Raw genomic sequence first — 27,852 nt, forward strand, 5'->3', positions numbered from 1 at the left:
CTTTTGGAAGTTTCATAAATAATTGATTTTGTATTTCTCTTATGTTTATTAAGCATTTTATTGAGGATGTATATAGAGAGACTATATATGTAGAATGTATATGAACATATATTCCATATATATTGAATAAAATACAAAATTAGCTATCACAAAAGGAACCTATTCCTGAAATCTCATTGTAGGTAGTAGAAAAAGGAAAAGGTGTTAAAAGCTTCTTTCACACTGTATCCAAGCCTCCAGTTCAACTAAAAGTAAACCATCACCCCAAATTTCCCATCAGAGATTGGCCTGATTGACTTTTTACATGATATCAATTGAGCCACGCATCATGGACTCCTTTAGATCAGGTATCTTTGATCTGACATCCTGTGTTTGTGAGATTTATCCCCATTCTGTAACATATTCTCTCATGTTGCTTCAGCTTGACTGACCCATTGATTCTTGGTTCATTCTTCTGTTGATGAACATTAAAATTGTTTTAGCATATACAGCTTTTGATAAAACATTTAAAAAAAGAATACCCAGTAGGTGAATCAGGCCCAAGGGTATGCTTATTTTTGGCTTTACTGGAGAATTTTAATCAACTACCAAAGTGCTGTTACAATCTATGCTCCTAGCACTTTATTTACTCCTCTACATTGTCACCTTCATCAGTTATTGTCAATATTTATTATAGATGTTTTATTGTGAGTATCCTGACATAACATTGTGGCTTTCCTTTACATGTCCCAAAATACTGAGCCCAAACATTTTTCACACGTGGTGCTGCTTGAATGTCTCTGCTACGAGGTACCTGTTTAACCCACTAACCATGTCCTTTTTACATTCTTTCCCTATATCTTATCCATTCTTTATGGATTCTTAATAAAAGTCTTTTATTAAGTATGTATACTTACACATTTCTGTTTACTGTTTTTTTCACTCTCAGAGATGTTTAGTCATGTTTCCTAGTCCAATATGGATATCTTTCCCCACTGTGTTTATTTCTATACAATTATATAAAAGACTTAGCGCCTGTCAAATTAGCACATATATCCTGCTTGGTTTAGATTTCCAATCCATCTGTAATTGACTTATATGTATTACAACCAGAGTTCAAATGAGGAATACTCAGTGGCCTCTAATAATATTTGCTTTGACAGAGAATATTTTTTAGTAATTCAGAGGACTAATGATCAGAAGAAATTAATTTTACAGCCAAAGCATCCACTGCACAAATTGTTTAATGAATATTCTCTCATTTACTGACATTCAAAACAAACCAAATAAAAGGATAATCTTGAAAAGTACACCAGTTATTTACAAAGGAAGTATAACTTCTTAAATTAAGGAAAAAAAAAAAACTCTATAAACTATAGGAGTGGCAAGAAGGCTCACTCAGTGGGTGAAGGCTCCTATCACCTATTACCACATGAATTCAATCCACAGGAACTGTGCAGCAGCAGGAGAGAACTGACTCCCTCAGGCTGTTTTCTGACCTCTGAGTATACAAACAGTTGAAAAAGTTTCATTAACCACGTTGTTCAAGAGATATTTACAAATAGGGTCTATATGCTGATTTCCTGTTTTTCTACTTGTCATATTATACATTTTAAAAATCCAGTAAAATTGTGTGTGTGAAAAGAAATAAAGAAATAAAGGCTTTTAAAAAAAATCACTTCCCACCTTACTGTCTTGAAACAGGCTCTCTCATGGAACTCGAAGCTCACAGTCTCAGTTAGGTTTGCTGACCTAAAATTTTCATCAAAACTATGTCTGTATGCTTACATATTAACAGTGACTTTCAGTGTCTAACCAACTGTTAGCAAAGGTGTTATCTGGGACACTTGTGCACATTCTTTCAGAAGAATCTACAAGGATGGGTCTAGCAATCTTTCCTTTTGAGAAGCCCACTATGCACCGGTACTTCTGTTTGATACAGTAGCATTTTCTCAGCATCACACCAATTTGCAAACAGAAGCAAGGCAGTGGGTGAGTAAGCTCATAGGTGATCATGGCTTATAATCCAAATGGGTCCTCTCATGGCATGACAAATTGTCTCTCATTCTCTGAAACAGATGTGTAGGGAAAAGTTTCTGTTTCCTAATGATTCCCAATTGCTACAGGCATCTATTAAATTTGCAGAGGCAAGGATCTGGACCAACACAGTAGTATTCAGAGCAAGGAAACCGTATTACATAGAGAAACAAATAGCTATTTCCATTTTATTAGCTTTGCATGCATAAAGTGAATATGTAAAGCAGTACTGAAAGACATTTTTTATTTTTAATATAATTTTTCTGCCTTGGAGTATATGATTAATATTGAGATGCCCAGTATTACTAGGTTAATGTCTTTTCAGAGCCAGGAAGTTTGTCTCCTATTTCTCATTATAGCATTCTTGGATCACGGAGCAGTGCCACATACCTGATCGGTTCTCATTCATTCGTTTGAGAATGAATGAATGAATGAATGAATGAATGAATGAATGCTGGATGAACCTCACTTTGCTTCATATTCTGGCTCCAGATGATTAGTTGTTGCAGAAATTTATTCTTCTAATACTGCATCATTTGTTTTCTGCATCCAAGGAGCATTTCTTGCCATGATTACCCTCTGTCTGAAAGTTCTTTGGGAGAAGTTTTAAATGTTCCATCCCATAATCAGCCACCAAACCCAGACACTATTGCACATGACAGCAAGATTTTGCTAAAAGGATCCTGATATAGCTGTCTCGTATGAGGCTATGCCAGTGCCTGGCAAATACAGAAGTGGATGCTCACGGTCATCTATAGGATGGAACACAGGGCCCTCAATGGAGAAGCTAGAGAAAGTATCCAAGGAGCTGAAGGGGTCTGNAACCCTATAGGTGGAACAACAATATGAACTAACCAGTACCCCCTGAACTCGAGTCTCTAGCTGCATATGTAGCAGAAGATGGCCTAGTCGGCCATCATTGGGAAAGAGAGGCCCCTTGGTCTTGCAAACTTTATATGCCCTAGTACAGGGGAATGCCAGGGCCAAGAAGTGGGAGTGGGTGGTTAGGGGAGCAGGGCAGGGGGGTATAGGAAACTTTCGGGATAGCATTTGAAATGTAAATAAAGAAGATATCTAATTAAAAAAATAAAAAATAAATAAAAAAAATGTTAGGGGTATTCCCTCTTATCAAACTTGAAGCCTGTGGAATAAAGGTATTGTATGGACCACTGCTTTATCACTGCCTTATAGAACACTACCTATAGATTACATAGATGACCAATAAATGATTATAGAAACAATAAGTTTTACACCCCAAAGTATTCAACATACTTAGACATCAGGTAAATGCAAATTAAAACGTTTTGCCAGTAAGAATGATTGTCATCAAGAAAACAAATGATAGCAAGTGCTTAGGGCAGATCCTGTATAGAGATGCAAAGTTGTGCAGTCACCAAGAAAATTAGCATAGAAGAGCTTCAAAACACTGAAAATAGGATTATCATATGACCCCAGCTATACCACTTGGGGTTATACCTGAAGGATTCTAAGGTAGTTTACCACAGAGATGCCTGCACACTCATGTTTAAAGCTGCAACACTCACAATACTTAGAAAATAAAACTGTCATTGGTGGGTATCGAGGGAGGAATGGATAAAGAGTGGTAATAAACATAATGGAATTTTGTGTAGCTATCAAGAAAAATGAAGTCATGACATCCTAAGGAAATGGAAATTATAATCTTAAGCAAATGAGTCAGACTCAAACAAATACTATATAGTTTTCTCATTCGTGTAACTTGAAATTATATATGTGTGTAAGTGAATGTCATGACTAGTAAGGGGATCATGAGAACAGAGGCAGTGGGTTTAAGTGATGTAGGGAACAGGGGAAGTAATAAAATAAGTGAAAAAGACAGCAGAAATGAGGATTAAGTGTATAAAGAGCAAGAAGGGAAAAGAGTGGGGAGGATGTGAGGGAGTTAATTGAAAAGAAGATAATATGACATATATATATATATATATATATATATATATATATATATGTGTGTGTGTGTGTGTGTGTGTGTGTATGTGTATGTATTATATACATATATATTATTCATATCTGTATATATATGTTTTACTCCTCTAAAATGTTCAACATTTTTAGACATCAGGAAATGTAAATTAAAACTGCTTTGTGGCAGTAAAAATGACTGACATCAAGAAAATATATCTATATGGTTTTAAAAGATGCATACCATCCCCAGGCAGCACCGGCTGGGAGCCATGTGCTCACATATGAGCCTATGGGGTACATTTCTTATCCAAAGCACCATACTGGCAAGGATTTATTTCTAATTTTATATCCTGCTTCTTCATGCGATTCTTGGTGTCTTTGCTGTAGAGAGGTTTTAGTTTTCATGAGGTCACATGTGTCAATTGTTAGTCTTACTGCTTGCACGAAAGGAATCTTAGACGGTCCTTTCCTGCGCCTGTAAGATAAAGTATAGTATTCACTTCCTCTCCTCTAATAAATTCAGGGCATTAGGCCTTATACTAAAGTCACTCATCTATTTGGAATGTGTGTGTGTGTGTGTGTGTGTGTGTGTGTTTGTGTGTGTAAGAAGTTAATGCTGTCTCTCTGACACCACAGGCTTATCAAATAAGATGCTCAGTGATAGAAATGGGTTACTTCCTTTGAAATTGATGGGCATTGGGAGTGGGGTTCCACAGACCCCCTCCCCCCTTTCAACATTGCAGAATGTCAATTCCCATTACCATCTACAATGTGATGTTAAGACCATCTGTAGACAGCACATATTTGAGTCATGGAATGTAGAGAAATAAAGCTAGTACTCCTGTAAGACTCATACCTACTGGCTAACATTCATAATGATGGAACTTCTTATGCACACTACTGTGGGAGAAAATTAACAAATAGCCTTACCCAACCATGAGTCTTTTAAGTCTCAATAAAGACTGGCATGCCCAGTATGACCACTGGTCCAACAGAGACTCGCCAAATGAGAAAGCTAACACTGCATGGAGGGAATGTAACAGTGACAATTCTACCTGGGGACCAAGTGTTAGGTCCCATGTAAGAGCAAGGAAAGCCTGAGTAGCTAAGCCTGACAGAAAGAATCTAGAATTAGGACCTAGAAGAAGGCTTGTATCTTCTATGACTTCCATGAGAATCAAAGAAACATTCTCTGTGTGAAAATATTCCTATTGTGGTTCTTAAGAATTGTCCCAAGTTAACCTCAGTTAATATCAACTGTTACTTTTAACATAAGGAGAAATGCCTCCTAAAAGATTAGTGAACAACAATATCAACCACAAAACCAACTGAAATCCTGAGTTCATTCTACCTCATGTATTAGAACTAACAGACAAATGTAAAATAAACATGTTTAAATGGACATATAATTACAACAAACATGAACACAAGCTATCACATAATAGAGTCCTCTGCAATTTATGAGCTAGAGTAAATGGAGATACGTTGAAAAGGGTTATAAGGGTTCTGCCAATTATCAAAATTATATAACACCTCACCCAGCTGTCTAAATATCTAGTTACAAAGACTTCCAGGTCCTCTTTGTGATTTCAGATTACTCTTGCTTAAGGTATCATGACTAGTGATTTGATCTTGCTGCCAATTACAGTGTAAGTTATTGCGATGAATAGTTTTATGTCAACTTGACACAAGCTAAAATCATATGAGAGAAGGGAGGCTCAATTATGAAAATGCCTCTATAAAGATCAGGCTGTAGGCAAACCTGTGGGGGTATTTTCTTAGCTAGTGATTGAAGGGGGAGGGCCCAGCCCATTATGGGTAGTACAATCCCTGGGCAGGTGGTTCTGGACTGTGTAATAAAGCAGGCTGAACAAACCGTGAGGAACAAGCCAGTATGCAGCACCTCTCCATGGCCTTTGCAACAAATTTTGCCTTCATGCTCCTGCCCTGTTTGAGATCCTGTCCTGACTTCTTTTAATGATGGGCTAAGACAGAAAGTGTGAGCCAAATAAACCCTTTCTTACAAAAGTTGCTTGGGTCAGGCTGTTTCATCACAACAATAACTATAACTAAGACAAATTCTATTATGCCTCTAACAGTAAAGTTACTATTTGCCTTCTGCTCTTTATTCTACCAGAAGAGTACTATTGGGCAACTCAACGCCTTCACAGCTTCTCTAAATAATCACCTGCAGCTTGTAACATTCTCAAAGATCGATAATTACATTCACTTGCTTAAAGGAGTATGCTTTGGGGACTGTCAATTAGGAATATGGTGAAGTGACTGGCTTTCATATTGTATTCAATGCCATTCTTACATTCCTCTTCAGGACACATCTAAATATTAAGAATGTCAAAGAAGCCTTCTGGGTAAGATGGGTGCTTAGCAATCACCTGAGAGCACATGGTTGATCACAGTTAAGGACACAAAGGGAAGAGTGTCCTTAACTGTTAATTTTATCACTTCACCCCATGCTTCTCCCAACCCCATGATCCCTTTACACATTGCCCGAATAAAATTCTCCCATGAAACTCATAGCCATGACAACCAACCCTACTTTCATCATGGTTACTGGTAGACCAGCCTTAAAAAAACTCTTCATGCTTTCTGGTACTCCCTATCCTAAAAGATGAGGCTCTTCCACATTATCTACTTCTTTACCCTTCTGTCCTATCATCTTTATTTAAACTCCAGACTTCTTCACCATTTTCCAAAAAGAATGTAACATTTCACTTTTAATGTATATTCACTTTTCTACCTTTTTCTACTGTCTATCTAGCAACTGAACAGGAAACACTAGGTATATAACATTCATACACTCACTCACTCACTCACACACACACACACACACACACACACACACACACACAAACTCACATATACCCCACAATTATTGATATCCTTTTACTTCCTTAAAAAACACTTGGGACTTAAAGAACAAACATTTTGTAGCCAAGTGGTACTCTTTTTTGATAGTGGAATTACTTTTGAATGGTGACTGAGATTGCAAACAGTACTCAATTCTTTTTGTTTGTTTGTTTGTTTTGTTTATTATTAACTTCTTTTTGATTCTTTGTGAGTTTCACATCATGCATTCAAATCCCACTCTTCTTCTTCTCCCTTCATGTCTACCCTCCACCTTTGCAACCTCCCCTTGAAAGAAAAGAAAGAAAGCAAAATATAATCATATATATATATATATATTTGTCATATGAAATTATATATATATATATATATATATATATATATATATATATATATATATAACCATATAAAAGTTGTAGTATGTCACAGTGTACCACACAGTATTCCTTTTTGCCCACACATCTTATCTTGCAAATGTTCACTGCAATGAGTCATTGGTCTGGTCATTGAATCAAAGCTTCTGGCTTCTGCTACATTATCAGTACTCGATCCTCACTAGGATTCCTCTTAGATATCCTATTGTTGTCCTGTTTCATGGAGCTCCTGCAGATTTGGATCTGTAGAACCAGCCTTTCACATGAACCAGCAGTTCATGTAGATGTTGGAATTAGCCAACTAAAGACCCTGGACTGGGCCTGGGTGGTGGCTGAGTTGGTCATCCTGCCAGCCCTCCTATACCCACACCATCATGGTGAATTCTCCAGCACTGCTCTGGATAGCTCATCCGATGCTAAAGCCAACAAGGGGCAGGGCCATCTCTTCCATTCTCATACCTTCAGGGCTGGCTCTCTTGCACCTTTGCCTTAGGATGAATTCTACTGTGCTCCCAGATGAGGTGCAGGGCCCACCCTCCTCAGTGCTGCATCCTGTGAGGGGCAGGAATAACTCTTCAGCTCTCATGACCCTGGGGCTAGCTCTCCTGCCTGCTTTAGGTGGATGGGGTAAGGCAGGGAAAGGATGTCTCTCCTGTATCCACAGCATCTCACAGCAGGCAAGTGGTGGGGCCAGCTCTGCTGCCCTCCTGCCATCAGGGACAGGTCTACTGTGCTGGCCAAGTAAAATGCAAGGCTTACACTCCCAAGTGCTGCAACTGGTAAGAGAGTACTCAACTCTATGAGAAGTCTAGAGATGGGGCCTGGATGACACGAACATCAATTTAACAAACGAAAATATTATCTCAACTCTACTACAACCCAGGATTCCATGAACACTACAAACACCTCTGCTGATAGAAGAACGGACACTTTAATTGATAACAGTAACAGAAAGAATAATACCAACACACAGACACAGACTAAGCAACAAGCTAGCCCCAGATAACTATTCCTCAACGCAAAAAAACAAAACAAAACAAAATAAAAAACATAAGAAAGTAAGAGACCATGGATCTTCTCAAATTTACATGTCCTATAGTAATTCCCAGTAACAAAGATTTACATGAAATTATAGACAAAGGATATAAAAATAAGATTACAAGTATGTTTAAAGAAGACATCTACTTGATCATGGAAGCTGTACCAGAAACCATATTATTAGTAATTATACCTCCCCAGGACAGGGTGGCGCTTGTATATTATCTGTGTCAGCTGTTTAGATTTGGTTAGGCTAGATCTCATGGAGACTGTGTGCAGATAGTTGTGAATGCTGTGAAATGATGACCCTCAACAGTCGTGATATGTCAAAAAGACAACATTTCATATCATTAAAGTGGCCCTTCCACATCTCTCACTCTTATATTTCTTTCCATCGCTTCTATGTTCCCAGAGCATTGGTGTTATGGAAGTTAATATAGATGTCCCATAGCACCAAGTCTCTAATTATCAGCACTTTGATTAGTCATGCCTCTTTCTATTGACAGTTGTCTACTAATAAAGGAAGCTCTGTCCAAAGTTGTGAGAAGCCCATGTCTATGTCTACAAATATAAATATATAGGCGACAATTTGACAGCATGCCCATTTAGCAAATTAATAATAATAGAGTCTAACTTAAAGCCTATGATCTCCACAACCATAAGTTAAACCCACCCATTCATGATAAAAACATGCTAGAGAAATGTATGACAGTCAAAGAAGACTGGAAGGAATAATTTGGAGTGAGGAGAAAGATAAACATATCCAAGAGGCTATGCAACACACACACACACACACATACACACACACACACACACACACACACACCCCACAGGAACTAAATGATGTAATGATAGTTCTTAAGCATAAGAAGACTAACAAAACACCAAATATTATTAAATCAGGAAAAAATGAAAGGAATAAATAAAACAATAACTCCCAGTATTACTGTTTTCAGTTTAAGAGACACAAACGAGTATATGATAGCAAAGAATATCACCCATCATTTTGCTTTCATTCACCCTCAAAGATAGAAAGTGAGGAAGAAAATTTGGGAAAGGATATTCCAGGCAAATGAAACCAGGAAATAAGCAACTATCAATATTCTAATAACTGGCAATTTGAACCAAATCTAATAATAAGAAAGAAAAATAAATCTAATAACAAGCCGGGCATGGTAGCACATGCCTTTAATCCCAGCACTCGGGAGGCAGAGGCAGGCAGATTCCTGAGTGTGAGGCCAGCTTAGTCTACAAAGTGAGTTTACAGGACAGCCAGGGCTATACAGAGAAACCCTGTCTCAAAAAAAAAAAAAAAAAAAAAAAGACATTACTTCACACTCATTAAGGGAACAATACACCAGAAGGGCATGCCAATTCTAACATACATGAACTAAACACAGATGCACCAGGTTTTATGACAAAAAAAAAAATCTTAGATATGTCACAGATTAAACTCTATACAGCAATACTCCATTTTCACCATTAGATAGATGATCTGAACAGGAAAACAAACAGAAACTTCAGAATGAATGACACCATATATCAAACGTGCTTATCAGAAATTTAAACATTCTACTCAAACACCATAGAATATGCATTCCTCTTAGCAGGCTACAAAACTTTCTCTAAAAACATGTCTATGTCTATATCGGTCTGTCTGTCTATCTATCTATCTATCTATCTATCTATCTATCTATCTATCTATCTATCCATCTATCTATCTATCAATAAAGCAAACCACAATAAATGTAAAAAAACAAAAACAAAAATGAAATCATGTGATATTCTATCTGACCATGATGGAATGAAGCTAGAAATCAGTAACAAAAGATTCTTCATGAAAATATTCAAACAGGAAAATTAAATAACATACTTTGGAATTATTAATTGCTTATTAAAGAATTCAAGAAGGAGGATTTTAAAAATCCAGCGATGAATGAAAAATAAAAGCCAGACACACAAAAATCTAACAAATAAATTCTCTGTTGACAGAGTAGGTTTTAGGTATAAGTTCCTACATTTAAAAAAATCAGAGAGATAATAAATACATTAATTAAAGAGACAACACAGAAGACTGGAAAAATGAGAACAATCCAATCCCTAAACAAGATGAAAGATGATTGAAGTAGAAATGAAAAAAAAATTACAAAGAGCCAATGAACCAGAAATTTCTTGAAAGTTTTTTGAAAAGGTAGACAAGACTGACAAACCCTTAACCAAATTAAGCAAAAAAGAATGGAGACCAAAGATAATAAGTTAATGAAAAGCTCATATTATCATGGATACCAATGAAGTTCAAAGTCATTGGGACTTGTCTTTAAATTTTATTTTATTTTTCACTAAATTAGAAAATCTAAAAGAAATGAATGAATTTCTAGAGACATGTGACCTGTAGATATGAAAAGATAAGGTAAATTATTCAAACAAATCTAAAACAATGGTATTGACAGTGATAAAAATTCTCCCAATGAAAAAAAGTTCAGGTTAGCTGGGTAGGGTAGTCCACACAGTTAGTTCCAGTACTCTGGAGGCAGATGCAGGCAGATCTCAGTGAATTCAAGGCTATCCCAAAATAAGAAGTTTTGAGTTACATGACAGCCAGAGCTATGAAGAGAGATCCTGTATTGGGTATTTGAATTCAACATATAGTTTTACTAGACTCTCAAAATTCTATGATAATAATACTAATTCCTCTCAAATAGCCTATAAAATATAGGATAAATAAATCCTTTCATGCTTTTCTTATGAAGCCAGTACCAAATCATTTAAACATAACAAAAAAGAAGCATACATTAATCAACTTGATGAACATAGACACAAAATATTTTGGTTAAAATATTTGAAATTCAGGTTTAATAATCTGTCAAAAAAGATCATTCACCATGATCAAGTTGACTTCACTCTAAAGATGCAAAAAAAGCTCACTAGAAAAAAAATTAATAGATGTAATTTATCATGTGAATTACAGGGAGAGAGATCACATAATCATTTTAGTAGAAGCAGAAAAGGCTTTTGAAAGAATCCGATATTCTTTCATATCAAAACTCATACAGAAACTAGGCAATGATGGAAATAGCCCAATGAAAAAAGACTATATACAACAAATGTATTGTGAACATCATACTAAAACTTGAAGTATTTCTACTAAGATCAGGCACAAGAAAAATGTGCCCCCTCTCTAAACTCCTATCAGTATAGTACTTTAAATCTGAGCTACAGGAATTAGACAAGAGAAGGAAACAAGAATACAAGCTGGAAAGGGAAAGTTCCTAGATGACATGATTTATATTTAGAAAACCCTAAAGACTCTACTACAGAACTCCTAGAGTTGATAAACACATTTTAGCAAAATGGAAGTATGTGAAATTACACAGAAATAAATTTGAGAACACTGAGAAATAATATAGGGAAACACTTGCATTCATAGAAAACACTCAAATGTATGTGATATATATGTATACAGTGCATATATGCTTATAAATATGAATATATGTGCATACAACAACACTTTTTTTGAAAGTAAGTTATTTGAAAGACATAAAGGAAGGATTTAGAGAGAGAGAAAATGAAAGGAAGAAATGATGCATTTACATTGTAAACTTAAAAATAAAACAAAAAAAAAATGAAAAAAAAAAACCCACAGCTGGAATAAGCCTAAGTAAGGAAGTGAAAGATATCTACTATAAAAAGGAACAGTGGAAAGAAAATACTAGTATATAAGCAAAATTCTCATGGTCATTTACTGGCTGGATAAATATCATGAAAATCGTCATTCTACCAAAGGCAATCTATAGATTAAATTTAATCCGAATAAAAATTCCAGTGTCATTTTCAGAGAAAAATATTTTAACATATTTATGGAAGCATAAACGATCCTGATAGCCAAGGTAACCTTGAGCAAAAACGAACAAACAAACAAACAAAGAAACAAAGCAGACTGTGGTATGTGTCATCACATTTGACTTTAAGTTGTAATATAAAGCCATAGTAATAAAGACAGAATGGCATTGGCACAATAAGAGATACGTGGATCAGTGAAATACTGAGATGACCCAGATACAAAAATGTACAACTAGAGCCACTTGATTTTTGTCATAGAGGCCAAAAATACACATTGGAAAAAAAGACAGCATCTTTGAAACTGATGTCTATGTGTAGGAGGATGGAACTATCCTTGTCTCTCATCCTGCACAAAAATCAACTGCAAATGGAGCAAAGACTTCATCAAAAGACACAAAACTCTGAAGCTGCCAGGGGAAAGCTAAGGAGTACACTTCAGCATTATTACACTTCAGAAATACATCATCCTAAATAAGGAGTTTCTGAGGGGGATTCTGGTAACTCAAGAAGTAAGCCAACAGTTGACAAGCAAGACCTCATGATAGTTTTTTAAAAAAATTGTATTGAAAATGAAGCTACTAATTAAGGTAATACCTAGTCTATAAAATGAGATGAAACCTTTCAGAGAAGTAATATCTAGTTTATACAAAGAAAAAATTTAAAAATCCCAATATTGAGAAAACAGACAATCCAAACAAAAATGGACTTTGCCACTAAACAGTTTTCAAACAAAGAAATGTAAGAGCTAATAATTATTTTATTGGCATTTACAGAGAAAAACAAACTATGTTAAGATTCTATTTTATTGTGCCGGATTGACAAGTGCAGCTAAGGTTGTGGGGAAAGCACAACCTTTCCTATTCCCTGTAAGAGTGTGAACTCTTCCAACCACTAGGAAATTCAGTGGATGTTACTTAAAAAAAAAAAATCTAAAATGGAATGTCCATAAGACTCCCATTTACAGTTGCTGGGCATGTATTCTAAGTACTCTATATCCTCCACTAAAGATACTGGAACATGTTAGCTTATTACTGTTTTATTTACATAGCCCAGGAATAAACCCAGCCTAGGTATCTATCAACAGATGAATGGTTATTAAACTTGCAATGCATATACATGTCAAACATAATTCAGACGCAAAGAAAAATTGCTGGGGACTAGAATGGATCGGAGAAGGCCTGGAGGCACAGGTGATGGGATGTGGGCATTTTGCCCCTATGCTAGGGTCAGGTCAGGAAAGAACAGTTAAGGATTAGTGTGAGAGCCTTGCAAAGATGTAGTCTGAGAACTGACACTTGACATTCTCCCCATATATATGTGGTCAGATGATCCAGACACTGCGATGTGAAATACTTTGCCATCCTAGAATGTATCTTACTAAAGGGGAACTTGAGATATTTTAAGCTCCCTGTAATTCTGCTCTCTGATACACTTTACTGACTTATTTTCTGGTTTCCCATTTGAGGGGTATAAAAAGCCATGCTGCTAGTAAGCTTTCTGGCTTGGCTCATCAGCCCTTGTAATCCTCCTGACCTCAGCTTTTGACTCTTCCTCTTTGTTACCACTTTTTTTGTCTTCTGTACTCCACCTTCGGACTGAATCTAGAACCCTGATTCATGCAGGTTAGGTCAAAAAGTAGTTATGAAATTTGTAGGAAAATGGATGGAATGGGAAAGTACACTGAGATAATCAATTCTCAGAAAGACAAATATTGCACATTCCCTCTTATTTGTGGATTTCTGTCATAAGTGAGCAGGGATCACATGACATTTGTGATATGAAAGTAGAGATGGGTGTGCTAAAGAGGATGGGGTGGTATTAGGAATGAAGAGGGGACACAGGGAAGGTTTTGTATGGAAAAGCCACGTAGATTCCTATTGTTTTGCAAGCTCATTAAAAATATAACTTATAAAAAGTGTTTGAATGGTAGTGTTCCAGGTAAGTACGTAATGCTAATCCCAGAAGTCAGAGTTTGGTTAATAAGAACTAGTGACAGTGTGGCCTACTGCCTTATGAATTGTTGGTGAGTGAGGCTGCAGAGGTCCCTAAGACGATATAGGATACTGTCATTACTTCTGGTTGTGCACCAGAGCAATATTGCTGAAGACACCACATGCTTTGGTTATAGTACATAGGGACAGCAAACTTCCTTCTCTGTGGCTTCTTTATGGTCACAGAAATTACTATGCAGGCTTCTGTCAAAGAACAGCGGTCAATAGTCTTAACTAGCTCCTGGACTCCATGACCTATGGTAATTATCTTTAAGAAAAGATAAATCTATGGTTATAAAATTTGCACAACTATTATGGGGTAACCAACTGCTTCCTGGTTGAATTTCAAACCTGTTTCACAAGAAAATACTTAGGTTGGATACAGAAAATCTGTTCAAGTGCCTAGGGTTTTGGAGTTTATAAGGTTCTAGATGAGAACCTAGTACTCCATTCTGCAAAATATACATTTTTACAATATTAAACAACTTTGTAAATACTTATAGATAATTGTTACTGACAGACCCTGTCAGAGACGCTTCCTTCGGCAATGTATGGCAGTTAATGCAGAGTCATAACTGGTCAAAGTGCTGAGAAAAGGGTCAGTGACTGTTAACTGCTCGGCCCTCTATATTATCCTGTCCAAAGTTCAGAGAACACAAAAGAAAAGGGGACAGTTAGAACAAAAGAGATAGAGTATGTGAAGGAAAGATGCAAAATTATGTCCTTTAATCATGATATAGGCATTGAACTTATTAAATAGTTGACTTTATGGTTGTCTAAAATAATACCTGCACATGACTGGGCCTGTAAATATTTCACTGTGGAAATAGACTGGCTCATGAGGTCCTCCCTTTCTTGAGGGGCTACTGGTAGCTAATGGATGCTAGGAGAGGGTGTCATTTTCTTCAGTGGTGTGGCTACTGACAAGTTATTCATGCTCTAATTAATAACCCACTATCCAAGCTCACTAAAGTAGCCCCAATTAAATATATATATGGTCCAAACCAAAAACCTTAAAGATAAAAGAGAAAATTTGGGGTAAGAAAGATTTTAGTGGGAAGGAGAAGGGAAGGGCATAAAGTAATGGGTGAAGAAAATGTCCAAATTTATTATATACATATATGAAATTGTCAAATAAAAATAGAGCAATAAGAGAAAAAATAATGTCAAGAAAGTGAGCCTTTTTCTTTTTTATTATTTGATGTAGGACCTTGTCCTTGTTACTTTTCTGTTGCAGTGATAAGACACCTTGACCAAGGCAACTTACAGAAGAAAGAGTTTATTTGAGGCTCCCAGTTTCAAAGGGTTAGAGTTCATGACTATCATGGAGGTGAACATAGCAGCTGGCAGGTAGGAATTGCATTGGAGCACTAGCTAAGGGCTCACATCTTGAGAGAACAATCAGGAGGCAAAGAGAGAGCTAAATGGGAATGGGATGTAACCTCCAAAACTCCCCCTAGTGTTACAATTTCTCTAAGAGGGCTATACTTCCTGATCCTTCCCAAATACTTCCACCAAACTATTCAAATAAATGACGGATGATCAGATATTTAAATACATTAGAATAAGGGCTAACAACCAATTTCACCTCCACAGCCATCATAGAACATGGTTTTAGAGAACCATTCCAGAACCCTATGAGAATCTACATCAAGTGTGTTTGACAAAACATTGAATCTCCAGCTATCAGTGATTATCTTTATGTGAATATACAGTGGTCTTTTGTGATCCCTTTTTACTCTGATTCTAATGCTCTGAGTTTATTTCAAAGTGTGTTTTCACAGCCAGATACTCAATTTTTAAAGGATAGGGCTTTTGTTCCTGGAGAAGACTGGAGAAGTATCTTCTCATGAGACTACCTTCTAGTTCCTGTGCTCTAGGTAGTGGCAGAATAAAACTCTAATGGAGATCAAAATTATCTTATATTATATATGCTGTAGGTGAGATTCCTGAACAACTATTGACAAAGTGAGGTTGTCCTCTATTAAAAATGGAATGTTTCTCTCTGTTATGACACGTTGGAGAAGTTTAGTATCCTAATATTCTCAAGTTCATCAATCCAAATGAACTCATCCTAGGTTTCAGAGTAATGATCATAATGGCCTCAAGTTTGAAATGAAAGGCCATATGAACCACTTACAGAGAGTTCTGTACAGCTCTACTCCCTTCATCGTCAGAAAGCCTTCTAGGCTTGGCTTTGTGTCACTGTCTGCACGGCAACTGGGAATGGGATGTAACCTCCAAAACTCCCCCTAGTGTTACACTTTCTCTAAGAAGGCTACACCTCTTAATCCTTCCCAAATAATCCCACCAAACTATTCAAATAAGGTATGACTTCAGAGATTAGAAGACGATGAGCTTGCTGTATATGCTCTTTGGCTTTCAGAACATATCTTACACTGGCAATTAAGCCAAGAGTGTAAAATTTTTCTTCACGAGTCAAAGGCAGAGCTCCTACTTGACAAGGTACTTAATTATCAGTACTTTAATGTTCACTGTGTATGCAACATCTGTAAATCCCGACCCCTGACCTCTTCCTAAGCTGTAACCCAGTCTTTGCTACTTGTGAAAGTTTAAGTAACTTTAGTTCTCTTAAGGCCACATTCCAGGCTTTATCTTCATCAAAATTTACCACTAAAAAAATGTTACTCCTGCTACTTTCTGACAGGATAGTAATCCAGGTCCAATCTTATCCACATGATACCTTTGCTATAACTGTTTATATTAGTTCAGTTTCCTGAGGAAATGCTAAGACAAACAGTTGGTCCTAACACCTTAATTGGAATATATAATCCTAAAAAGGTGAGACAAGATGAAGGCGAAGAATCAGGGTACTACAGGAGGCTAAGTTCATATGTTACTGTTCTGGTCATTACACATCTATGAGCTATGCAGTCAGTGACAGCAAGGCCTCTGCTAGGTTTCATACAATTAACTCTGAACATGTACAGATAAACAGGATTTAGAAGAGCTTATCAAAGAAAAATAGAGGGAATTTAGTCCATGTTCTTTCTTCCTGCTGATAGAAGTTGGTATGATGAGTTGTAGGTTAGTTGTTCTCAAACAGGGAACCATTTAACTGGAGATATCTTTATATCTAGGAGAATTTTTTTTTTATCCACACCTTTGGGATGTTATTGCAGATAGTGGGTAAGGACCTAGGAGATTGCTAACCATGATGCTATCTCATAAGAACTGTTCAATCTAAAATGCACCAGTGCTAATGCTATAGAATGTAAGTGATGGTAAGAGAGAGAGAGAGAGAGAGAGAGAGAGAGAGAGAGAGAGAGAGAGAGAGGATGCATGAGATGAATCCAATAACAATTCCACAGAAGGGAGAGGGAAGATGGGGATAAGGAAGGCCCTTCACAGAACAGCAAACATGGATGGTGAACAATACATGAAAAGTTGCCAAACCTCATTAGTAACCAGGGAAATCAAATTGCTGCAAGATTCCATTTCACACTCAGCTGATTTGCAAAAGTTAAGATTTGGAGAACAACTAGCATGAAGAAGAAATCGGTCCTGAATGGAAGCCCTCACAGACTGCTTGTTTGGCTGTAGAAACTGCTAGTGCCTCTGAGGGAAAGAGCTTAGATCAAGTGCAAACAGGCATGTATATAATTAATATGATCAGTCATACCATTTTGCCTGAGCAAATAAATTTAGTAATAAACTTTTTTTTTTGTTTTTTTTTGTTTTTTTGTTTTTTTGAGACAGTTCTCTGCATAGCCCTGGCTGTCCTGGAACTCACTTTGTAAACAAGGCTGGCCTCGAACTCAGAAATGCACCTGCCTCTGCCTCCCAAGTACTGGGATTAAAGGCATGCGCCACCACGCCCGGCTTAGTAATAAACTTTTTACATCCTGGGAAACTCTTACTTCCAGAAAATTGATGTTTGTCACTTTTACCTCCTATTCTACTATATAATCCACTCTTGGATTTCTCTGAAAAACTCTTGAATGAGAAGAAAAGAATGTGTATAAAGTGACCATCAGAGCACATGACAGAAGCAACATAAATGTTAACGCATTCCTCTATATTTCACACAACATTTATTCTGTAAGTGAATAGACAATCATTTATGACAGACCTATTTCTAGAGAGAAACTTGAATGACACCATGGCGATGCTCTGCTCATCAAAGGAAAAATTAAATTAAATTAGTTAACGCATTATAAATTAGAGTAATCATTAAACTTCCTATGGTTGTTTTTCCTATGTTATCTATTTCCCTCTGAATGTTGTTTTATGCTTACTTGCTTCTTTTTTAAAAAATTTCATCTCACCTTTTAGAAATAGGGATAAAAGAATTATCAAAATGTTTGGGAATGAAGAGTGAAGGCAATATATTTCTGCATCAGCAGGAATGAGGAATTTGGCTCAGGTTTTAAATTCACAGACTTTTCCAGCCTTTCTTTCCACAATCAAGTTTCCATTCCCTGTCTTTAAGGCTTGAAATGCTAATGTTAGCTTGCTAAGCCTCACACTAAAGCTGGCCACACCTGCTGACTGGCAGCATACCAGTCTTAATACAGATCCTGGAGAGTCAGGGAAGCAGTCCAGAAGGGAGATTCTCTTAATTTCCACTGTTTGGTTTTCAAGTAAAAAAAATCCAAGTTGTAAGTTCTAATTCCATCCCCTCCCAACGGAGAGAACCCATTACAATCACACTTCTAATGTCAACGCAATTGTCAGAGGAGATATGGACTTATGGCCATCTATTGCCTTGGTATAGCGTGAGTACCCAACAAGTAAAAGAAATAAATGATAAAGGATAAATGAAGAGTTTAGTATAGTATCTAGCTCATGGCATCACTACCTTTGGTGGACTGGCAGAAGAACCAGACTGTTCTATCCACAGACCCCAGACATTCAAGTTGACTGTGAGCTGATCTAATGATGGATACTGATGCCAGATATATGGGATTGTGCCCGAGCACTTCCTTTGGCTGTTCTTATGGTTTAGTTCCTAAACTTGGTAGGGCATAAATGCCAGAGAATCCGTATTTCCCCATTTTTCCTTGGAGAGTAGTCCACATTAAGCCAAGACAACTGTGAGAAGTTGACTAAATACCCCAAATCTTTTCCATGGTGGAATAAATGGAAAAGATCTTCAGAACTGTATAGTAGAAGTACCTAAGAGGTTGCATCTTTCATGTTCACAATAATTAGACAGCACCTCTATTTTAATCTTTCTTTTCCCTGTCTCATACCTTCACTCTATTAAAACTGTACTGACATCATCTCCCTAAAATTATCAATACCCAAAGTTAGGAGTAAACAAACTAAGACAGCATTACTTTTTTTCTGGCTTATCCTATTCTTATTGCTTCAGAATCCAACCACTTCTAGAACTGTTAGCTCCATTTAAATATTTCCAGTTAATTACAGTTGTATGCTGTCCAGTGGCTGAAAAGACGGATTAAAGAACACAGGAGATTGCTTTAGGTCTTCTCTGATGTTCTTTTAAAGATTCACCCCTCTAAGTTGTGAAGGTAGTGTTAACTTGCAGTTGATAATAAGTAGCTGTTTTTAGCTTGCTGATACCTAAAACCATGGTATTAAGTTCAGGCCCAGACACATGTGGCATGAACTAATCAGTCATTTATTATGTGTTGTTAAAAAGCTCCTTTCCAAACTTCAAAACTTGGGTAGTGAGACACCTCAGTAAGGTGCTTCATTTGTGAGCATAAGGAGCTGAGTTCAATCCCCAGAATTCATGTAAAAAAGCTGGAGTGGGTTGCATACACTTGTAAGTACTGGTGAGGCATAGAAATTTGAATTTCTGGGGATTACTGGCCAGACAGTTTAACCTGCTTGGTGATTCCCTAGGGTAATGAGAGACCCTGTTTCAAAAGCCAGGTAGACAGCACCTGAGGAATGTCACCCAAGATGGACCTTCACACATGCACACGTAAAATATACATGTACACTCACATACACATATGTGCCTGCATCCTTTGTGATGTAGAAAGGATGCTGGATGCCTTGCCTGAAGTCTCAGACTTCTCTGACATCTTGCTATGCTTTCTTTGTTCTGTCATTTCAGTTTTACTCCTGCTTTACATATGTATACTTTGTAAAATTTCTTCAATTATCTGACCCTATATAACTGCTACTCTAAGGCTACTTTATCACCAAAGGCTTTTGAAAAGGATCTGGACTAGAGGAAGGAAAGCATCCGTGACATTTGAGTTCAAAGCCACCTAAGAATCATAAGGTTTATAAAACTATTCTGTACTTTGTTAAGACTTTCAAATATTATTAAGCTGCGTTATTGTGAGTTAGTGCCCTAAACACTAAATTTGAGGGGTTCTACGCTCCATTGACAAATCTCCTTACATTTCATATCTAAGAAAAACCCCCAATATGAAAGTGTGTTTTTAAGAAATTCTTTCTTTTCACTGAAAATAGATTTTTGATATAATATATTCTGATTATAGTTGTATCTCCCAGACTCCTTACAGATCCCCTTCACCCCTCTTCTTAACTGACATAAGCTACCAGTCCTTAAGATTTTCTATACTTCTTATACACAGGCTACCTCTACAAAGCAGTTTTTCAATAGCACTATTTCCAGTAGTCAGGAGTCATACAGGAAACATCATCCATCCTTTGCCTTATTAAATTGTTTACCATGGTCATAAATACCACCAGTGGCGACTGGTTTTCTTTCCACTCATTTGCATACTTAACCTTTCCACCACTACACTGTCATTTATTCCAAGGCCACATCATTAATCCTTTATTATTGTATTCCTAGAACCCAGAACAGATTGCAAGCATGCAAAAGTAAACCACTACATGTTGTTGAAATAACTGCACTTTTCTGTTTTTATTAAGTATTGTAGAAATTGAAGTCAAATCTAAAAGTGCAAAATTACATTTCCTTACTTTTTGTTTTACGATGGCTGGGGATGAATTAAAGATTCCAGAAGAGTTTGGCTACTTCTGTTGTGCAAACTTTTTGTTGGAATTCTTCAGTTTTCTTCATTTTTCTTCAGTGTTCATTTTGGCAACAGACAGAAGCATTTCACCACAGTGTATTTCTGTAACAACATGGTACCAACATGACTCATAACCCACCAAAATTATGCATTTTTATAAAGAAGTATAAATACATTTATCACTTTACATTCTCCAGCATCATTGTCTTTGTAATCTCTCTCACATTCTTAGGCAACACATCTGTATGGTGTTATTTGAATTATCCTCTCCATGGTGTTTATCTCTCCTTAGTATGCTATTTGCACCTGTAGTGTACATTTTTTTCTACTCTATATAATGACTGCACTGTGAATCCACAATAGATAGCAGACCACATGGGGACAGGGAATGTGACCTTTTTACCTGAATCGCTGGAGTCTACCAGAATAACTGGACTGTCTGAATAACTATGAGAATATGTGTACATATACATGCAAATATAAATATAGAAACACACATTACACAAGACCACTAGGTCATACAATGATATCTTTCACACAAATACATAGTATGCGTTGAGTTTATATTTTACTAATATACCCTTACTCTCCTATTTTTTACTCTTGTCCAATTCTGTTAGCTCCTAATGTTCTCCCAGACAGTTAGTAAATGCAATATATCACATACATAGATTCGAGGTTAAAAAAAAAAAAATCACAGGGTCATGTCAAGTGATGCAAAGAGGCTTTTTGAGAAAAAACTAATGTTGCATCATGATAAAATCCATGAAGAAACTAGGAATTAAAGAAGTATATCTCAACATTAAAAAAAAGCTACATATGGGGGATAGAGAGAAGGCTCAGCAGTTAAGAGTGTTGACTGCTCTTTCAGAGGTCCTGAGTTCAATTCCCAGCAACCATACGGTGGCTCACAACCATCTGTAATAAGATCTGATATCATCTTCTGGTGTGTCTGAAGACAGCTGCAGCATACTCACATCAAATAAATAAATAAATAAATAAATAAATAAATATATATATATATATTTTGAAAAAAGCTATATATGGAAAACTTATAGCCAATATTACATAAACTGGGGAGTAGGAGGGGACAAAAACTCCAAGAATTGACACTTTCACTGGAAGAAGACAAGATTGGCTACTTTCTCCATTTTTACTCAACAGAATACTTTAATATTAGCTAGAGTAATAAGACAAGAAACAGAAATAAAAGTGCTAGCAAAAGGAAAGAAATGTGTGTGTGTGTGTGTGTGTGTGTGTGTGTACTCAAAGGAATGTATGTCCTTTTTGAGATTACTAAAAATCTGTTAAACACTTCTAAGGAAATAGCAGGATATAAACTCAACTAAAAAATCAATAGCCTTTCTGTATACAAAAAGCAAACTTTTTTTTTTTTTTTGGTTTTTTTTTTTTTTTTAATTTTTTTTCGAGACAGGGTTTCTTTGTATAGCCCTGGCTGTCCTGGAACTCACTTTGTAGACCAGGCTGGCCTTGAACTCAGAAATTCACCTGCCTCTGCCTCCCAAGTGCTGGGATTAAAGGTGTGAGCCACCACACAAACATTTTTAAAAATAACTGAAAAATAACCTCATTCCCCATTACCATACAAATCTCTTGGAACAAACATAATATGCAGGCAGTAGATTTCTTGCCCTGGTTAGATTTTTGTTAACTTGACACAAGCTACCGTCTTTGGGGAAAGAGAACATCATCTTTTAAAATGCTTTAAGTAGAGTAGCCTGTGGGCAAGCCGTTGGGACATTTTCATGTTTAATCATTGATGTGGGAGGGCTCAGGGCATTGTGGGTGTTGCCATCTGTGGACTGATGGTCTTGGGTTGAACCCAAAGCAGGCTGAACAAGCCCTGAAGGGTTATCCAGTAGGCAAAGTTCTTCCCATGATTTCTGTGTCAGTTCCGGCCTCTGGTTTTCCGCCCTAACTTCCTTTGATGATGCACTATGATACAGAGGAGTGAATGAAATGAACTTTCTTCCCCTAAATACTTTTGGTCGTGATATTTTATTATAGTAGTAAAAAAGGATACTTCTACAATGAAAAAAAAATCTAAGGAAACAGTAAAGAAAGTAGTTGAGAGACACTGAAAAATTGAAAGAGCTCTCTCACATAGTTCTGTAATGGAAGAATTAATGTTGTTAAAATGAGCATTCAACCAAAAGCAATCAACATATACATTCAATTCAGTATGCATCACAATTGCAATTGTATTTTTCACAGAAATAATACACACAATCTTAAAATTCATGTGGAAGCCCAAAAAATCCCAAGATAGAAATAAGCAATCCTAAGCACAAAGCATAATGTTGTAGGCATCACCACACCTGCTTTCTAATTATACTGCAGAAACATAGTGACAAAAATAGTATAGTTCTGACCCAAACACACACAAAGATGAATGGAATAGAAGATCCGAATATAAACCGATAGAGTTAAAATGACCCATTTTTTGGACAAAAATGCTAAAAATAAACATTGGAGAAAACATAGTCTCTAAAGCAAATAGTACTGGGAGACCTAGTTATCCATCCACATGGTAAAGCAAAGAGATGCTAGATCCATCTTTCCTCCTAAACAAAAATCAACTCTAAATGTGCTAGAAGAAAAAGCCATAGACACACCTCCATGTATATAAGCTTAAGTAGGGACTTTCTGAATAGGACTCCAGTTACGCTGGAAATAGTGCCAACAAGCAATAGACTGGATCTCATGAGATTATAAAACCTCTGTGAAGCAGCCTTGGAGAATATCTTTGCTACCATATACACTTAACAGAGAAGTAAAGTCAGTAAGTAAGAACCAATAAAACAGTGGTATGCCTTAATATAGTCAATTCTTGTTATTTGTAGGACTTAGGTTTTCTAAAAGTCATCACAAACACTAGTTTGGAAATGTAGAACCATTGCCCATAGGGAACATGGGATTAAGGATCTGAAAATCACTAGTATCAAGATTTCAATCAACCAGTTGGTACATAACCTTTTTAATGGCTATTGCTGCACGATATTTGATCCATCATGTTGACTCATTTATACCAATGAGAGGCCAAACCTACTCCATCTTGGAACTGGCCTCCATCTTAAAAAGGAAAAAATAAAGCCTGAGAATTTGACCTGCAAGTAAACACAAGTACCAAGAAGGATACCACAGCTTGTCCTTGGGCAGAGTTACTCCCTAGCTACTCCTAGCAAGAGTTAAAGATTAGTCTGATTGTTTCAGCTGTACTTCCAGACAGTTCATGATTGAGTATGGTCTTGCTTCAGAGCACACACTCACCTGTTCGCTTAAAATAGTCATTCAGTTAGATGCTTGACAGGATGGATACCTTCCCCCCCACCCCCTGCTACCCCACCCTTATTTGCTTCCATTTTATATGTCCCGATGAGAGTTCAGGACTGCTTCACCAAACTGTCCTGTGGATTATCGGTTTATTATAAAGAGACTAATGTGATTGCACAGCAACAACAACCAACAACATTGCACCTGAATAAAGCTTATCTAACACATATTTCTCTATGGAACACATCAAAACCTTACCTTGCTTAAAACACCAAACAGGCTGACCCACCAACTGACTGATCAACTCCCCATGGGCTGCACAGCCCTCCTTGCTCCCGAGCCAGGAGGCAGAAGGGCAACCTACCTAGGGGTCTTTAAACCTACCGTCATAAACACAATAGCTATGTACCCAGTAGTGTTTGCAATAGAAACCAACAGGCAAATGTTGGTGGACTGTATTTTGCTTTATAAAGAGTCCCCAGTTGACAAATCACCATTAAATATGATATCCATAATTGGTGTGTCATCTGGTTTAATACTGGTCAGAGTTGCATGCATGGAGATGAACTTACCAGCTGTCAGGAAACTGTTCTTTGTTCCTGTCACCACTGGAAATTGGCTACCTTTCTAGTAACCCTGTGGTGGGATTTTATAATCATCTGTGAATATGGCATGTGATTTCTATAGTATGCCAACATAACGATTAGAGGATTTATCTGAGTTTTCTCCCAGGGTGATGGGGTTAAAGGCATGTACCACCACCACCTTGTTCACTGTAACTCAAGAATTTAGAAAACAAATGGCTTACTGAGATCTGCCTGTCTCTGCTGAGGTTACAGGCATGCTGAATGAAAGGGACTGCCCTGCTCAATTATTTTTAGTTCCAAATCACCTTGACTCTTGGAGATTTAAAAAAAAAGTTTGAAATGTAGTCCTTTGAATGTACAAAAAACATGTTAAATTTATTAACTGTATTTTTAATGCCAAACAACAAAACAAAGCTCTCCCCCCCTTTTTTTTAAAGAAAAAAACCCTCAAAACCTGATGTCCAAGATGGCACAGCCCATGTGGCACTCTACAGTCTATCACTCTAACATGGAATTAAAGCACATGGTTTAAGACCATATGTTCTTAATTTCATGCCATTAAGGCAAGTGTGCCTTTGGTAACTTATCATTTGGAAATATTATTATTTTTTATTTTTTCATGCCTGATCAAAAAAAAAAAAGACATTTGTTCATCTTTATACTTTCGTGTGGACTAAATGACTGAGCTATCTCATGAACAATTGCTCCCCCTTGTTCAGGAGGTCTCTCCTGTTTGAATCTAATATTTTGTCAATTTTGATAGAATCCACAACATTTCTTCAAATATAGAAACAAAGACAAAACCTCTTTCCCAATGTAACACCTCCATTGTGAGGCCAATGCATCTTTAAAAATGTACAGGATGATTTAATTCCTCAGTTTTTTTCCGACTATTCAATGTCTCTCTGCAGTTGTCAATCCTTTCTCATTAGTGTTTAAAAATGTAAAGTTAATTAAGCACCTTAATAACACACACACACACACACACACACACACACACACACCATACAGCATCTCAGCACTACAGTGTAGAGGGTGGCATTTCAAACTGACATTACCAACTGAAAGCACAAGAATGAGGAAAAAACCACATGGTGAAATTGCAACTACAGAATTTACAAATAATGTTAATTAACTGTGTGTACAAGAGCCATATCTGAGTTATAGATCTAACAAGTTCTTTACCTTGTTATCAATCAGCACGGTATTGCCAAGTAAATACATAAATAAATCTGAAGACAGGTATGCAAGATAGTTTAATGGCAGAAGCTATAGGCATCTGAGAGGAAGGAACTTCAATTAAAAAAAGATTCCATCACATAGGCTGTAACTAAACCTGTAGAGCATTTTCCTAATTAGTGATTGATGGGGGAGAGTCCAGCTATTGTACATGGTACCATTCCTGGGATGGTAGCAGGCTAAGGAAACTACATGTAACAAGGCAGTTAGCAGAAGCCCTTCACTTTTGCATCAACTCTTGCCTTGAGGTTCCAGCTCTAGCTTGAGTTCCTGCCTTGACTTCCTCCAGTAATGGACTATCATGTGGAAGTGTATGTCAGATAGACCCTTTCCTCCCCAACTGACTTTTGGTCATGGTGTTTCATCACAGCAATGTTAACTCTAACTAAGACATAGATTAAGAAGAAACAAAATATATCTTTGATATGCATCATGAAAGACCCAAGAATTTTTTAAAGCTACTGTTTCCTGTCATAGTAGAAAGACAAATTGCAGACTGCACATCTTTTCTTTTGTCTAGTGTTAGTCATTCCTCAGCCACTTTTCAGGTGTGATCAAAGCAAGTTTGCTTGAAGCAATTCCAGAGTGACATCCAATGCCATCAACTCCAGATCCGATCTGGAGTACTCACTGAAGATTGTTCTAGCTCTTCCTTGCATAATATTTTTGCTCTTATTTAACCACACACACACACACACACACACACACACACACCAATTAACTGGGCTAAATATTGTATGCACATAGCATAAATAATTTATTTTGAAAAAAAGTCTGACATTTTGAGACATATGCAAAAAAAAAATCACACTTTACCAATTTCTATTTTGATTAAAATTGTCTATAGCTCTCTTAAAATATGAGTTTGTTTTCTAAAGCTGTTGCAAAGACTGTCCAGTTAGTTTACTTCTCTACACTTTTAAATGATTGGATTTAACCTTGATTTATTTGAATTTTATGGTAAATAATTGGCTGATAAAACTGTCAACTCAAAAGCACATTCTGTGTGGTAAATGATCCTTGGTAAGAACAGCAGGATTTGCTCTCAGTAAAATCTTGTCTAAATAAGACATCCTAGGAAGAGGGTCCTAAAAGGCTTTGTTTGAATTAATTCAAAATGGGCTAAATACAAGTAGACATAATTACTTCTTAGTCTTGTGACATCCCTTTCCTGTATTTTAGAATATCAGAAAACAAGTTCCCTTGTCAAGGAAAAAATTTATGAGTAACTGAGTCATGTAGGTGTGACATACAACAAAAGACAATTTGACATATTTTACAAAAGCAAAACTTTTGATACAGTTCTGAACTAGAAAGACACTAGAAAGTGTCGGTCTTTATAGGAGGTCTTGATGCCAATTGACTTTAATGTGAGCATGTCTCAGCTTCAGTAAGGGGTTGGCTCTGGTACAGACTCTGGTACAGGCTCCTTCTTGTACTAGCTGAACCATCTGATGTGATGGATCATTTCCTAGTTCATTGACTTATACAAAAAATGAAGACAAGGTGTGACTTTCTGGAATATGTAGTGGTTTATGGGATAAAATGGAAGTGACCACTGGCCTTTGGAAAATAGAAAAGGGTAATTTAGTTCATGCTTTCAGTAGTATATATAAATTAGTTCAAATAGCCTTTTAATCAATGAATTTAGATTCCAAGAAAAAAGAAGAAGCAGGAGGAAGAGGAGGAGGAGGAGGAGGAGGAGGAGGAGGAGGAG

The 27,852-nt window shown here is 36.8% G+C and overlaps 1 protein-coding gene across 1 annotated transcript in view; it reads right to left on the reverse strand.

The window, feature by feature from the left end:
* Window positions 1-27,852, reverse strand: part of Pak5 (p21 (RAC1) activated kinase 5) — a 301,988-nt gene that overhangs the window by 159,778 nt on the left and 114,358 nt on the right. The window contains exon 2 of the mRNA XM_021192487.2: window positions 20,963-21,117. The gene's annotated coding sequence lies outside the window, so the exon portion shown is untranslated. The remainder of the gene's footprint in view (window positions 1-20,962; window positions 21,118-27,852) is intronic.

This window comes from Mus pahari, chromosome 3 (assembly GCF_900095145.1).
Source record: "Mus pahari chromosome 3, PAHARI_EIJ_v1.1, whole genome shotgun sequence".
NCBI classification, from domain to species: domain Eukaryota; kingdom Metazoa; phylum Chordata; class Mammalia; order Rodentia; family Muridae; genus Mus; species Mus pahari.